The sequence below is a fragment of the Pipistrellus hanaki genome, assembly GCF_964339955.1.
Source record: "Pipistrellus hanaki genome assembly, chromosome: 2".
In the NCBI taxonomy this organism is placed as follows: Eukaryota; Metazoa; Chordata; class Mammalia; order Chiroptera; family Vespertilionidae; genus Pipistrellus; species Pipistrellus hanaki.
Window position 1 is genome coordinate 49,425,770 of NC_140504.1, and position 16,756 is coordinate 49,442,525.

At 43.4% G+C, this 16,756-nt stretch overlaps 1 protein-coding gene across 2 annotated transcripts in view; it reads left to right on the forward strand.

Moving 5' to 3' along the window:
* The first annotated feature begins 3,085 nt into the window (after positions 1-3,085).
* PCYT1A (phosphate cytidylyltransferase 1A, choline) overlaps positions 3,086-16,756 on the forward strand; it is a 59,256-nt gene continuing 45,585 nt past the window's right edge. The window contains exon 1 of one of the 2 annotated variants that reach the window (XM_084871713.1): positions 3,086-3,229. The gene's annotated coding sequence lies outside the window, so the exon portion shown is untranslated. The remainder of the gene's footprint in view (positions 3,230-16,756) is intronic. The other variant, XM_084871714.1, reaches the window with a different exon arrangement.

Consider the following 16,756-nt stretch of genomic DNA (forward strand, 5'->3'; position numbering starts at 1 on the left):
CACAGCTCATTAGCTTAAACATGCATTTGTTTTCTCCAGGGTTTTTCCAGTGTCAGAGACTTTCTGACAGGGTCTGAGAGTTTCCAAGCTGTGTATGAAATTAGCCCTCCCTTAAAATTCTCCAAAATTATGTTGGTTACTATTCCAACTTCCATTATCTTTGTAGTGATCTTCTCCTTAGAGTCCCTAGTGTCTTCTCCAGCGAGCTGTCCTTATGTGGACCATTGTAGTCTGTGAGTTCACAAGGAGAAAATTCTGAGGGTGAGAGAGACAGAACAGTTAGCCTGTTAATAGTGTGGACCAGCTGACAAAAGGCTGCTCATATTCATGTCTGTTGGAACTTCAGATGAATTTCCAGGTGATTACTTATACAATTACTCAAAAAGAATTAACCTTCCAACTTCTTGTTTGTGCATGAACTTTCTGGACTGTTGCCCACCAGTCCAGAGGAGCGGACACTTCTTTGTGGGCTCTGCGCCTATTCCAGAGCTGGCGCTACTTTACCTTTGCCCACCCCCTTTGCCTGTAGCTATTGCACTCTTTCAAGCAGCTTAAATCTTTCTCCCACGCCTCCACCCCCCAGTTGGTGAATAAAAAACAACTGCAACCTGGCCCATGTGGTTCGGTGGTTGAGTGTCTTACTCATGAACCAGGAGGTCATAGTTCGATTCCCAGTCAGGGCACATGCCCAGGGTTTCGGCCTTGATCCCCAGTAGTGGGGCATGCAGGAGGCAGCTGATCAGTGTTTCTCTCTCATCACTGATGTTTCTCTCTCTCTCTCTCTCTCCCCCCCCCCCCCTCTCTGGAATCAATAAAAAACATTTAAAAACAAAAAACAAAAATGATTGCAAATTCCATGATGACAGAAATGTATGCTGCTGGTGGTTTGGATTTCATGCCCCAAGACTGGTCTTCTTTTTAGCTAAATAAAACCTTTTTCAAAAAACAAGAACAGTCAAAATTGGTTTGGCTCAATGGATAGAGCGTCGGCTTGGGGACTGAAGGGTCCCAGGTTCGATTCCGGTCAAGGGCATGTAGGTTGGTTGCGGGCATATCCCCAGTAGGGGGTGTGCAAGGGGCAGCTGATGGATGACTCTCTCTCATTGATATTTCTAACTATCTCTCTCCCTTCCTCTCTGTAAAAAATCAATAAAATATATTAAAAACAAAAAAAAGAACAATTCATTTAAGTCCTTGTTTAACAGAGCCTTGTTCAAATAACTGTTTGAAACGCCAAAGAGAAAGGGCCGCAATTTAAACCCCTTTTCTCCCTGGAGGCTTCTCAGCAAATGTGGAAGTTGACTCACCTCTTTCTTCTGAGCCACTTTTAAGCATGTAGATAAAAAAAAGAATAAACTGTAATAAAAAGTTGTTTTATATATTTCCCCCATAACATCGCATATCTACTTGCCTTAGCCACATCTATAGAACCTGAAGGGTCCCATTCAAAGGTTCATTCCAGCAGAGAACACCCTGCCATGTGATTTTCTCCCAGTGGTCTCCCTCAAATCTTCTTATTGGCCAAACCAGTCAGTCCAAACCAGTAGACTTTTTTTTTTATGAGTTTATTTGAGCTAAACCCACAGCATATGTTGGGAAGCAAGATCTCAAATGCTATTCACAGTAACAGTTTGCAGCTTTTATGCCTTTGAGATTATGGAGGGAACAGAAGGAAGATCACATGGAGGTGGGGAAAAGCAAGCTGGGGGTCCAATTACAGGACAAACTCTTGGGGGTGGTCATGTTTTAGTAGGGGTCTGAGGTGTGTTAAGCCTTAGATGCGCAGAAGCAAAGGACAGGACCTGCTATGGCAAAAATAAGCCTTTTTCTAAAAATGTCCTCTGGGGATGACTACCCAGGAATTTATGAATAGATCACCCTATGAGGTTATTGTCCATGAAACCTCCTTTTCTTCCAGTAGCCCTGTTAGTTCCTACGGGTTTGGGCGGGGGGGGGGGCAGAAATAACAGCGTGGGGGCAGAAATAACAGGGTTCAGCCCTGACCTGTTTGGCTTAGTGGATAGAGTGTGGGCCTGCGGACTGTTCTGGTCAAGGCATGTACCTTGGTTGCAGGCACATAAGGCAGCTGATTCTCTCTCATCGATAATCGATATTCTTTTTTTTTCTTTTTAAATATATTTTATTGATTTTGTACAGAAAGGAAGGGAGAGAGAGAATTAGAAAGATCAATGAGAGAGAGTCATCGATCAGCTGCCTCTTGCACACCCCCTACTGGGGATGTGCCCGAAACCAAGGTACATACATGCCCTTGACTGGAATCGAACGCGGGACCTTTCAGTCCCCAAGCCGACGCTCTGCCACATGTGTCAAACACAAGGCCCGCGGGCCAAATCCAGCCCGCCAGGCCTTGCAATGTGGCCCGCACCGCTCTGTCATCACTGCACTCCGCTGTCAGTTTATGACATTGTCAGTTTACGACTGTTCAGTAAACCATTCGGCCCGCGATTTAGGCTGGATTTTAGATTTTGGCCTCTTCTCTGATTGAGTTCGACACCCCTACCTGAGCCAAACCGGTTTCGGCGATGTTTCTCTCTGTCTCTCTCCCTTCCTCTCTGTAAAACAAATCAATAAAATATATTTTTTTTAAAAGGAAGAACAGGGTTCGGTGTGTTCATATGTGAGTGCTCAGTGCTCAGGGAGAGGGTTTGGAGCCGGCCACAGGCTTTCGCAGGACTCGGTGGGCGGACCCCGGTTCTCCGCAGCAGCGGGCGGGGAAGCCGGGCGGCCATCTGCCCGGTGAACGCCCTGGAGCGAGTGTGTGGCACCCGCGCCCGGCGCCGCGGACAGAGGGCGGGGCCCGGACAGCCTGCGGGAGGGAGCTCGGGGCTGCGGGGCGGGCGCCGCGCCGAGACGGGCTGCCGGGAGCCGCGTGATGCTCCCCCGCGCGTCTCCTGACCGGAGGCCGCCGCCCTGCCCTCCGCCGTCCCGCGCCGACCCTGACCCTCCGCCAACTCACCGCCCGCCCGGCGTTTCCCGTCGGTCCCTCCGCCCGGGGGCCTCCTCGGAGGCGGAACCAGTGCGTCCGGGGTCGGGGTTTTTTCAGGGAAAAGCGGCGTCCGGATTGACAAGTGGGCGGGACTTCCGGCCGGCGGTTCCGTCAGGTGCCTTTCCCGGGCGTCTCCCCGCACCACCTCCTCAACTTCCCTCGTCCGAGAGGCTGCGCCCGGGAGGACCCGGCGGGACGGGGTCGCGGGGACGAGAGCTGCAGGTGGGGGCCGCCCGCGCGGCGCTGTGTGAGGGCAGAGCCTGCGGGGCCGGGGCCGCGGGAGCGGAGGGGAGCGGGCAGTGACAGGAGGGCGGTGCGCGGCCGCGGCTGGAGGCTGCGGTGACTGACCCGAGGGCAGTGACAGCGAGGGCGCCGCGGCCGGGAGGGCGCCGCCCGCGAGGGGACCCCGGCCGCAGCGCGCACGGCGCGGAGGCTGCGAGGGCACCGGGACCCCCGTGTGCGGCGGGGGCTGCGCCCGGCGGCCGGTCCTGGACGGAGAGACCAGACCGGTGGATGGACGGGGGCGATACTCTGGGGGGAGCACGAAGCAGCGGCTGTGGAGAGAGGCTGACGGAGGAGCAGGAACTTTGGGGGGCCGACTTGGAGAAGAGAGGGGCCCCTGACGGGACGGTCACCCTGCGGGGCTGTGTGTGGCTGCGTGGCCGTGGCCGTGGCTGGGCGGAGAAGGTCTTGGGTGGAAAGGACTCCGGTCAGACACTTACCTGCCGCCCCGAGTTGAACTCTGCGGACCCGCTCGCGGCCGGGAACGCCCTCCGCCCCGGGGCCAGCGCAGTGACCCGGGAGTCCGGACTAGACTTTCTCCGTGAGCGGGATGTTGGGACTAGGAATGCTCCCTAGACGAGGGGTTCCAGCCTGTGATGGAGTTGAGAAATCCATTTAGTGGATGGCACCTGCATTTATATATATATATATATAATAGAAATGGTTACTGTGCTCACAAAGAAGGGTAAGTATTGCACGCAACTTGTTTCAGTTATGTGTCTATGAGGTGGCGATGGAAAATGGATTTTGGATACCGTAAGGTATGTGAACTAAAACGTAGTAACAAAGCCTGGGGACATTGGACCACATGATTTCTGGGTTTCCTTTCAGGTCTGAGAGGCCACGATTCTAGGGTTGTTTGTAAGGGCAAAGACGCAGCAGGGAAGAGGGTCCCTGTCCTCCAGGCGCAGGCTCTGTGAGATAGACTGACTTCCCTGGAGAAGGCTTCCCAGACATACCTGAGGGCACTAGTTAGGACTGGGGACTGAAACTGAGGGTCTCCGTGGTGAGAACCAGAACTTATATAGTGAAATAGGGACCGTGACAGTGACAGTGGCAGTGAAGATAGAGGGGTTTGTCACTGGAAAAACTGCTAGCAATGGATATTGAGGAAGGGAGAGCTTTGGGACAGGTGGGAACAAGGCTTAGAAGGGAATCTCAGATAGAGACAGATGGCATTCTGCCAGTAATAAAACGGGAGCAGGGACACACAACCTTCAGGGCCCCTCTTCAGTCTTGATCTTTAGTGATTCTGCAAGTACAGACAAATGCTAGTAAAAAGATATCAGTTGAGGATGGAATTTGGTGCAATAATCAGTGGCCAACAGATGGTGACCATCAAGGAGAAGCCAGGATGAGTCTTGGAAGGTCAACAGTGGTGACCAGTGCCTCATGGGTGAGGCTTTAATGTCTTTAGTATTTCAGCTCAGTGGTTTGGACACTAGAGGCCAAGACTGGCAATGATGCTCTGCAGGGAGTTATTCCAATGATGTTTTAGCTGTGGTTTTATTTCCTACTGATTCTCTTTCATGAGAGCTGTTAGTGATGCAGATGAGATGAACTAAAGTGAGTTACACTACCTCCTTTTCTACAGTCCTTTGTTGAAGGTGCTACTGATGTGCCACCCAATTAAAAAAAAATCTAATATAAGAAGTGTGAGGTAATTTTAGCACCTCCTACACACACACATGTGCACCTTGTGATAGGGGGAGTGAGTGCAGAAAGGTTCTTGAATGGGAATGAGTTGGGAATGGTGAGGGATAGCCTTCCTTTAACCTTGAAAAAAAGTGGAAAGTTAAACATTTTTCTAGAACCATGATTGGCAAAGCGAGGCTCGCGAGCCACATGCAGCTCTTTGGCCCCTTGAGTGTGGCTCTTCCACAAAATACTACAGCCTGGGCGAGTCTATTTTGAAGAAGTGGCGTTAGAAGAAGTTTAAGTTTAAAAATTTGGCTCTCCAAAGAAATTTCAATCGTCGTCCTGTTGATATTTGGCTCTGTTGACTAATGAGTTTGCCGACCACTGTTCTAGAATATTAGATCTTTACTTGGCTTACATTCTACATAACTAAAAGGAACTACTAAAGAATTTCTTTCTAGAACAGAATATATGCTTCAAGGTAACTGACCATTTAGGCTTGGAAAATACAACACTGCCTCTGGGTCTTTATGTTTCCTGAATGTAATGATTCTTTTTGACATATCCTGCTTTGCAAATTCCCTTTGAAAACCAGTAGTATAACGGCCTGCTTGATAAAGATTTAACGTTATTTCTTCTTCAGCTTATGGTTTCTCCTTCCATAAATAGGTGAGGTTTCATTTTTCTTGGAGAGCTTCTCTTTGGAGATTTGATCCCTTGAAGAGAATGATCTTAGATAGAGCCTTGGATTCAGAAGTCTCCAGTTACTCTCTGTTGACATTGACTTACTCGGTGACTGAGGGAAGAATTATTGCTTTCTCTTGTTTTATATTTTCTAACTGTGGCAGAGATAAATGGTTCTGCTGGTTCAGTGGTTGGCAAACTCATTAGTCAACAGAGTCAAATATCAACAGTACAGCGATTGAAATTTCTTTTGAGAGACAAATTTTTTAAACTTAAACTTCTTCTAATGCCACTTCTTCAAAATAGACTTGCCCAGGCTGTGATATTTTGTGGAAGAGCCACACTCAAGGGGCCAAAGAGCCGCATGTGCCTCGTGAGCCTCAGTTTGTCGACCTCTATTCTGGTTAAACAGCCCTTTAAAAATCTGAAATCTATGTATACTCACCAAATTCTGTATTCAGTCTCATGGAGTTTGTAAACCACCAGATCCCATTCATGATTCCCTTGGGTAGTTGAGTAACTTCTCCATATTATAAACACTGGTGAGAATTAATTAATTTTTTCTGTTATTATTCTATTTACTTCTTTTCTTTTAAAAATATATATTTTATTGTTGATAGTATTACAGAAGTCTCCCATTTTACCCTTTATACTCCCCTCCATCCAGCCCTTTCCCTGCCCAGTGATAATTAATTTATGAAATATTCATAGAAAAAGCAAGCACAATAATTTATTACATAACTCTGATCTGAAGCCAGTTCATCTGGCTTTTCTACAAATGGAGATAATTACCTTTCTGAATTAAACAGAAATGTCACACCAATGTTTATGTAACCCTAAATTTGAAAGATAAAATTTCTCTAAAAAGTCATGATTTTGCAGGGAGTTTTTTCAGTTAGAAAAACCCAAAGTCAGAGTATTTTCTAATTATCAGTGATGTCTGTGAGAGTTCTGTTTGCTCAAGATTGTGGTTGCTTTTTTACTTTTTCATCACATCAGCCACATTAGAGAAACAATGTAACTTAGAAAGGAGAGAGTGAGGAGGTCAGGGCTCAGCCCTCCTGCTTAACTGCTCTGCAGGTGACTTCCAGCACCTTCTGTTTCCTACGCTTAACCCTTTCTGTTGCTAGTCCTAAACTTCCCTTTTCGCAATATCCCTGTCAAATGGGTACTTCGACATGTGTTTGAAGTTTGATTGCTTTTTTTTTTTTTTTTTTTTTTTTTTGTCTTTTTTCTCTCTCTCTTATTGAAAGTTGAACATTATATTAGTTTGAAGCTTTCTATGTTTGGACTATAATTACTACCATTAAAGCCAGTGGAACCCATGGATCTGCTGGGCTGTTACGTCACATTCACAACTATTTGCAAACCAGTTTTAAAGTGAAAGCTGCTAAAAATAGTGATATTTGTTTTTGTTGTACATTAGAGGAAAAAAAGTGTATAGAAAACTTAACGGAAAATGGGCAGTTTTTTTAAATCTATAGAAATTACTTTATTTTTTTAAAATATATTTTATTAATTTGTACAGAGAGGAAGGGAGAGAGATAGAGAGCTAGAAACATCGATGAGAGAGATCATCGATCAGCTGCCTTTTGCACACCCCCTACTGGGGATATGCCCGCAACCAAGGTACATGCCCTTGACTGGAATCGAACCCGGGTCCCTTTGGTCCCCAAGCCGACGCTCTATCCATTGAGCCAAACCGGTCTCGGCTAGAAATTACTTTAGATGTGATTATATTTGTTTATTTTTTTGGCAGAAGTTTTTACTTCTTTGTGTTGTGAACTCCTTTGGCAGTATGGTGAGATCATGTGGACTACCTTTTTGGAATAATTTTAATATGGAAAAAAAAATAGAATTTTAAGGAAAACAAATGTGAAATATAGTTAACAAAATATTTTTATTTTGATATAGCACTTATGTGCTTTTTATTAATATAATTTTTGCTATCTATTAGTGGGTCTTATAAATATAATAATTTTTAAATGATCATGTGATAAATATAACATGATATAAAAATATACCTATTATTTCTTTTGGTACAAAGCCTATTATTCTACTCAGTCTTTATTACAGTTGTGGCTTATGTTCATAGTTGAAGGAAATGATGACTTTGTCAGAGGTTAGTTAAAATAAATACATAATTTTGGGGGGTACAAATCCCAGACTCCCTGAATCTATCATAGACTTTGTCTTAAAGATGTAAATTCCATAACCCACTTTAGACAGAGCACAATCTAAACATAGCGTTTACTCACCGAATCTTCTAGAGCAGTGGCAGAGCGACATCATTCAACTGTAACAATTATTACAAGTGTCCCTTGTGATTTTTAGGATAATTTCTTTCCTTAAATATCCTATTGTGTTACCAGGCCAAAGTATAAGCTTTATTTTGTTCCAGAGCTAACCCAGGGTCTGGCACACAGTAAGTGTTCACTCAGGGTTGAATAAGGGTTTCTCTGAAGAAATTAGAAAAGAGATCAAGTTCAAGCTAAAATCTTAGATGTGGCAATTTTCTGGCCTCATATATTAAAGACATGGAGCTCTGCTTTAAAAGGTCATGTTGTGAAATTTACCTTTACATTTAAGTTTACCAAATCAGGCGTTCTTTTGACTTATTTTATATAGTGTGGTGATCTATACAGGTTAGTGACATAAACTGAAGTAGTCCTGTACCAGAAAATTACAATACAATTTCTTGAAATCGTACTATTCCTAGCAGTGCCCTCCATTTTAGAACTGTTGCATAATTTAGGTAGAATTTGCTACCAAATTATTATTATTATTTTTTAAAAATATATATTTTATTGATTTTTTACAGAGAGGAAGAGAGAGAGATAGAGAGTCAGAAACATTGATGAGAGAGAATCATCGATCAGCTGCCTCTTGCACACCCCCCACTGGGGATGCGCCCGCAACCAAGGCACATGCCCTTGACCGGAATCGAACCTGGGACCTTTCAATCCGCAGGCTGACGCTCTATCCGTTGAGCCAAACCGGTTTTGGCGGCTACCAAATTATTAATAAACCTGGTCCTGTTTTCATCTACTAGTAGGATAGGAGTTGGCACACTTATTCAATAAAGGGCCAGGTATAACTTTAAGCTTTGACGATCATAGAGTTTCTGTGTTAAACAATACTTAACTTTGCAGTTGTAGCACCAAAGCAACCATAGATAGTATATCAGTGAATGAGCATGATCCAATAAAACTTTAATTACAAAAACAGGCAGCGGACCATTTTTGACCTGTGAGCTATAGTGTGCTGACCCCTGATCTAGGCTATCAGTTGGCTTTTGAATCCAATTCCTCCTCCGCATTATGGGTGTAGACATATTCTCCCTCAAGCTTCAAAGGTCTTTTTACACAAGGGGTAATGTGACTGCACTGCTATCTGTGGGAAGCCTGAATGTATAGCAGGTGACATGATTAGTGCCAAGGGTTTTAGATGTACTTTAACCTATGAATTCACAAAACTTGCCTCTTAGAGCACCACTTCGTTAAGCTTTACAATGGTGAAAGTTGGTAAAGATCCCAAATATGAAGTATACTTTCCCAGCTTTGGAACTGAGCATAAGGTTTAACTGAGGAAGATAATGTAGAGCCCGAGATGGGGGAAGCAAGAGTATAATGCAAAGGAAAAACATATGTCTCTTTTTTTAAAAAAAAATAATATTTTTATTGATTTCAGAGAAGAAGGGAGAGGGAGAGAGAGATAGAAAAATTAATGATGAGAGATGATCATTGGTTGGCTGCCTCCTGCACACTCCCCAGTGGGGATCGAGCCCGCAACATGGGCATATGACCTGCCCGGGAATCAAACCAGTGACCTCTTAGTTCCTGGGTGTATGCTCAACTGCTGAGCTATACCCGGCTGGGTTGTATGTCTCCTTTTTTTGCAGTTAATTCTCTGTAGTACTGTCAAATTTGAGTAATATTTTTTTTAAACTTGAAGAGTATATGTGATTGCAACTTGCTACTTAGGTTGTTACATAGTTTAAGAAGCAGAGTCCACCTCCTCTTTCACCCTGGGCTGTTTACTAGATCTGCTAATAATACGGAGGTAGAGCCCTAACTGGTTTGGCTCAGTGGTTAGAACATTGGCCTGCAGACTGAAGGGTCCCAGTTTCAATTCCAGTCAAGGGCATGTACTTGGTTGTAGGCACATCCCCTGTAAGTGGTGTGCAGGAGCAGCTGATTTATGTTTTTCTCTCATCGATGTTTCTAACTCTCTATTCCTCTCCTTCCTCTCTGTAAAAAATCAGTAAAAAAAAAAAAATTATGTGTGTGTGTGTGTGTGTGTGTGATATATATATATATATATATATATATATATATATATATATATAAAATAAGGAAGTAGAATGGAGGAAGTTGGATTGGAGTCCCTAAAACTGCATTTATGGGAGCCTTTCATCTTTAAAACATAAGCATATGCATGCCAGTGCCCAAATTTTGTCTCCTTCAGAACATTTATATTGGAAAAACACTTAACTGGATTTATCCTCAGTATCTTCTCACTACACCCCATCTCCTCTCACACACATTTCTATTTATTCTCTTACTTCCTTAGTAGCAAAGATGATGCAGCCAAGCAACATCTATTGGAACACTGAAGAATAAAAGAAGTAGTGTGTACTGGAAGTTGAGTCAGCAAAAATGCAGCCAGATTTTGTGAGTAAAAATCACAGGCACACACACACACACAAAAATCACAGGCACAGTACTGCATTCTGAATCTTGAAAATAATTTGGAGCACTAATTCAGTTAATAGGCAGGATAGTTGTTGGTGGCGGTGTGGGCAGTCATGTCCATATTTAGAATCTGCTTGAATGGGGAGTTTGAGTTTGAGTGACTAAGATACGGTGACTTACTAGGGACAGAATAGGTAGCAGTGTTGGAAAGGTCAAGTCTTATAAATGCTGCATTCTAACTGATAGCTTCTTTTGTCTCTCTTAATATAGCGTCTTTTGACAACTTTTTTGGAGGATAAATCGCTAAGGGAATAGGAAATTTGTCCTACCCTAATAGACTCATGAGAGAGGCTCTGTATTCTATCTCCAACTACTTTCATTCTGACTCATCTCACTTTAGTTAATGTGGGTGCTATGGCTGGAGGCCAGGATCCACTTGCAAAGTATTAGGCAATTCCCTGCTCCTCACCCCCAGTTTGATTTTTTACTGTATTGGCTTTGAGGAGGTGCCATCTTTTCCCAACCTCATTGCAGCTGCTGGACAAACTGATATTAAGCCACACTATCTGTTTATGTATTTTACTCCTTTTGAATGTAGATATGTAAAGCCATCTCCATTTTCAGGGCTATCACTGCACCATTACTTGAATGGTGTTGGTTGATTACAAAAAGGTACAGTTATCATAAATGTAGAGTTTGGGAAGTATGATCCTCATGGTTGGAGGTATTCAGTAGTTACTGGGCAGTTGTGATATTATAAAGGTGCTATGATTTTTAGGTACAGCTAAGTTTCAGTATCTATACTAATAAAAGGACAATATGCTAATTAGACTGGACATCCTTCCAGACGTCCTTCTGGACAAAGCCACAGTGGTGGGGGCCAAGGCAGAGGTGATTAGTGGTGACCAGGCTGGCAGGGGAGAGCAGTTAGGGGCAACCAGGCTGGCAGGGGAGGGCAGTTAGGGGCAACCAGGCAGGCAGGCAGGCAGAGTGGTTAGGGGCAATCAGGCAGGCAGGCAGGTGAGTGATTAGAAGCCAGTGGTCCCGGATTGTGAGAGGGATGTCCGATTGCTGGTTTAGGCCTGATCCCTGCAGTCAGACACCCCCAAGGGGTCCTGGGATGGAGAAGATACAGTCGGGCTGAGAAACCTCCTCATCCCCTTGTGCACAAATTCTGTGCACTGGGCTTCTAGTAATGAATAAAAAGCCAACATGTAACTATCCTCAGTATGTCTTCATTCTCCCCTACCATTTCTCAGTAACAAAGTTAGTGTGCCCCAGAAGGAACTTGAGGGAAACTGAGGGTAATTTTTTCTGTCAATTTGGGCACTAATTATTAAATTATTCTATATGCTTTTGTGGTGCATAAGTTACTAGATATGAGGGGACATAGGGATGATCTAAGATATTCGTTGGCAAACTCATTAGTCAACAGTCAAATATCAACAGTACAAGGATTGAAATTTCTCTTGAGAGCCATATTTTTTAAACTTAAACTTCTTCTAACTTCACTTCAAAATAGACCTGCCCGGGCCATGGTGTTTTGTGGAAGAGCCACACTCAAGAGGCCAAAGAGCCGCAGTTTTTTGACCATAGGTCTAAGAGAGCCAGTGAAAAATGAAAACTTGAGAGACCTATAGACTTTAAATTTTGACTTAAAAGGAGATCCAAGATGGCGACTTAGGTAAACACACCTAAACTGCTGCCATGCACAACAATTTCAAAACTACAACTAAAGGACAAAACGTCTGTCACCCAGAACCACGGGAAAGCTGGCTGAAAGGAAGCTCTACAACAGCTGAAAGAGAAAGGAGCATTCTTTCTCAGTGCTGAAAAACTGAGGTGTTGGGGCGCACGAGAGCACAAAACGGGCAGGTGGCGGATCCCAGCTAGTGGAGGGTGCTGCTTTCTTCAACCAGAAGAGAGACAAGCTCCCAATCTCTCTGAAATCCAGTTTCTGGGGAGAAGCTAGTCTGTCTGCCATCAGATAGGAACATGAGGGTGGCTTGCTTGCAGAGCTGTGCTCAAGAATAATTGCTTGCTGTGCTGGGGCTTGGGATGCGGGGACACGGTCAGAGAGACAGAGAATGCTGACTGGCAGCCATTGCTGTTTGCCACGCCCTAGCCTAGTGATGCCCTGAGACTCCACCCTGCACAATCTACAAACACACCCAAGCTCCAAGCAGCAGCTTTTGCATATGAATGGCCTTCTCTATTGCAGTTTAACCTAGCAAACTTACAGCCTGTTGCAGACAGCTCCAAAGCCTCCAAGCTCCAAGCAGGGAGGAGAGGACTGTGCTTCTCACTGTAGCTCCTGCAGGGTGGCCTCAGACAGTAGCTGAACTGCATCCTATTGGAGATCCAGAAGCCAGTGTACATAGTGGTCAGTGTAAGACACCAGATTTAAACTCCTCACATCCATAAGTGACACATTTGGGAGGCGGCCTCAGCACCAAAGCCCCACTGAAACAAGGCCTGCACCATAAGCATGTCTGCAGCATAACAGTTCTTCCATTAAAGGCACAGTGGGTCCTCATAGCCAATTGGCCTGGAGGTCAATTCCTCCCAGTATACCAACAGCAATCAAGGCTTAACTACACCAAGACTTTGCACTCAGCCCACAAAGGGGTGTACTAAGAGCAACCACCTCGGGTGATTGGGGAAGCTGAGCTACTGGCCCCTATACAAAGCCTGCCACACAAAGCCACTCCATCAACACAGGGAGGCAACCAAAATATAGAGACACAGAAGCATGTCACGAATGGGAGAGATGGAGGAAAGTAAACTACTGGACGACACAGAGTTTAGAATCACATTTATAAGGTTACTCAAGAATCTTCTAAAAACTGCTGAGAAACGAAGAGACCTTCAAGGACCTTAATGAGAATACAAAAAAACAAAACAAAAACAAAAACAAAACAGGAAAAGGACCAGTCAGAAATTAAGCATATACTGTCTGAAATAAAGAATATACAGAAACTCAACTGTAGATCGACATACCCTAAGAGTTAAACCAAAGATCTGGAATATGAGGAAACAAAAAACACCCAACCAGAGAGGCAGAAAGAAGAATCCAAAAGTGTGAGGATAGTGTAAGGAGCCTCTGGGATGGCTTTAAGCGTACACATATCCAACTTATGGGGTGCCAGAAGAAGAGAGAGAGCAGGATATTGAGGGCCTATTGAAAGAAATAATGACAGAAAACGTTCCGTACCTAGTGAAAGAAATAGACTTACAAGTCCAGGAAGCGCACAGAACCCCAAACAAGAGGAATCCAAAGAGGACCACACCAAGACACATCATAATTAAAATGCCAAGGGCAAAAGACAAAGAGAGAATCTTGAAAGCAGCAAGAGAAAAACAGTTAGTACAAGGGAGTACCAATATGACTGTCAGCTGACTTCTCAACAGAAACTATGTAGGCCAGAAGGGAGTGGCAAGAAATATTCAAAGTGATGAACAGTAAGAACCTACAACCAAGATTACCCAGCAAAGCTATCATTCAGAATTGAAAGTCAGATAAAGAACTTCACAGATAAGAAAAAGCTAAAGGAGTTCATCACCACCAAACCAGAATTACATGAAATGCTGAAGGGTATTCTTTTTTTTTCTTTTTTTCTTTTTTTTAAAAAAATATATATATATTATTGATTTTTTTACAGAGAGGAAGGGAGAGGAATAGAGAGTTAGAAACATCGATGAGAGAGAAATATTAATCAGCTGCCTCCTGCACACCCCCTACTGGGGATGTGCCCCCAACCAAGGTACATGCCCTTGACCAGAATCAAACCTGGAAACCTTCGGTCCGCAGGCTGATGCTCTATCCACTGAGCCAAACCGGTTTCGGCCTGAAGGGTATTCTTTAAGAAGAGGAAGAAGAAGAAAAAGGTAAAGATAAAAACTATAAACAACAAAAAGATATCAAATACATACCTACCAACAAGTGAAATTAAAAATCAAGTGAATAAAAAATGTGAAGAACAGAATGGACTGGTGAATATACAATAATAGAATCAGGGACATAGAAAGGAAGTAGACTGACAATTCTCAGAGGGAAGGGGGTCTGAGGGATGCGGGAAGAGATTGGACAAAAATCTTACGCCTATGGATGACAGTGGGAGGGGGTAAGGGCATGGGGTGGGATGGGGAATAAGGTGGGGGGAGCTATTTGGGGAAAATAAGAGGAACACCTGTAATAATCTGAACAATAGAGATTTATTATATTAAAAAATATTTTTTGACTTAAAGTTTAAAAATTAGTATTAGTTCCAGAGTAAAGGTGTGAGAGTTAACCTCTATAATTTCTAAATTCTTTTAGGCTTAGTGTTATGCAATGTGTCTGTGACCTTTTGTTTTCACCTCCTAAGACAGTGATCGGCAAACTGCGCCTCGAGAACCACATGCGGCTCTTTGGCCCCTTGAGTGTGGCTCTTCCACAAAATACCACGGCCCAAGAGAGTCTATTTTGAAGAAGTGGCATTAGAAGAAGTTTAAGTTTAAAAAATTTGTCTCTCAAAAGAAATTTCAATCGTTCTAATGTTGATATTTGGCTCTGTTGACTAATGAGTTTGCCGACCACTGTCCTAAGAGAGTAAATAAAATAAAGAAGTGTTGTACATTAAAACCCAAAAGTAGCCGGGACCGGTTTGGCTCAATGGATAGAGCGTCGGCCTGCGGACTGAAGGGTCCCGGTTTCGATTCTGGTCAAGGGCATGTACCTTGGTTACGGGCACATCCCAAGTGGGGGGTGTGCAAGAGGCAGCTGGTCGATGTTTCTCTCTCATCGACGTTTCTAACTCTGTCCCTCTCAATTCCTCTCTGTGTAAAATCAAATAAAATATATTTAAAAAAACCAAAAGTATCAGCTGTGTTTGTTCTAAGTCAAAGGCCCTTAAGACTTCAGTTTAAATTCAATGTGTAACTTTCAGTGTAAAGTAAATTTAAAATATAACGTAAGACCCAAAAGTCATCTTTAGAAAACAGAAGAACTGTATGAAGCAGATAAGGAGTAGTGTAAACAGACAAGGAGATAAACTTTTGAGAAGATGAGATCTTTGTTACACCATTATTGATACACTTATAAATTGACAAATACTTGACCCCTTTCCATCAATGATGTTTTATTGAATTTTACGCTTTTTTCTTTTTTTATTGTTTAAAGTATTATTGAATTTTACACTTGAAACTTGTATAGTTTTGTGAACCAATATCACCCCAATAAATTCAATAAAAAAAACAACCCAGTAATGTATGTAGTGCCTTTCAAAATTTCAAAGTAGTTTTCTGTACTTTCTATATTTATTTAAATAATTATTGAGTGTCTACTGTGTTCCAGGAATCATCACTACATATTGCATTTATGATCTTTGTGGTTCCAAGTGATAAGAAACCCAGCTTAATTGATTTAAGCAAAAAGGGGAATGTGTTGGTTGGCACAGTTAGTTCAGGGTCTCACTTTTTTCATCAGCTTTGCTTTCTCTCTTGACTATTTTGAAAAAGGCTCTCCTGATTATAGGTTGGCCACTAGATTGTCACTAGATTGTTCCTAGAGCCACATTTCCAGATTCAAATCTACAAAGAAGTGATAAACTTTGTCCAAGCATTCCCACCTGGTGAGTCCTGAGACTCATGCTGACTGGACTAACTCCCATTACCTCTCACTGCCTTACCCTTCTTTCCACTCTGGCCCAAACAGAACAAGCCCCTGGACTTCCTGAGTCGTCTGCCAGTGAAAAGCAAGCCACAGGAGCTATGCACACACAGGGGAGCAGTCGGCACAAGGGCGTGTATACCAGGCATATAGAACCAGGAGTCTTGGGGCCATATCAAAGTCTGCCTTACCACACTTGGTTCTATTTAAAAAATAAGACATTTTTCTTTGGAAGTTATAACCTATTAATGTGATGAAACTCAGTGGTCGCTGCTAAACAGATGTCTTAAATGTTTCCCTTCTATAAATTTAAACTTTGTCCTCTGTAGATCTCTTCTGCAAGTGAAAGGGGGTGGTACATCTTTTAAATATTAGTTTGAAGCTGGTTTGTAAACTGACCAATGTCTGCACAGTGGTGATTTTTATGACATTCCAAGGCCACCTCCTATCTTTTCAGATAAGATCTCCATCCTGTACCCTGCAATAGGCAGCCAACATAAATCTACTGAATTTTTCAACCTGCCTTTCTAGGAGACAACCTTCTGGGTAATATTTTCAGGATGAATGTCCTTTATGTATAGTCACATGATGCTCTGTCATTTTGGGGAAGAGAGCCAATCTTATAACAAGTTGCCAGGAAGTCCTGGCTGGTACGGCTCAGTTGGTTGCCAGTTCAATTCCCAGTTAGGGCATATACCCAGGTTGCGGTGCATGTGAGAGGCTGCTGATCCATGTTTCTCTCTCATGTTGATGTTTCTTTCTCCCTCTCCCTTACTCTCTTAAAATCAATAAAAACTTTTT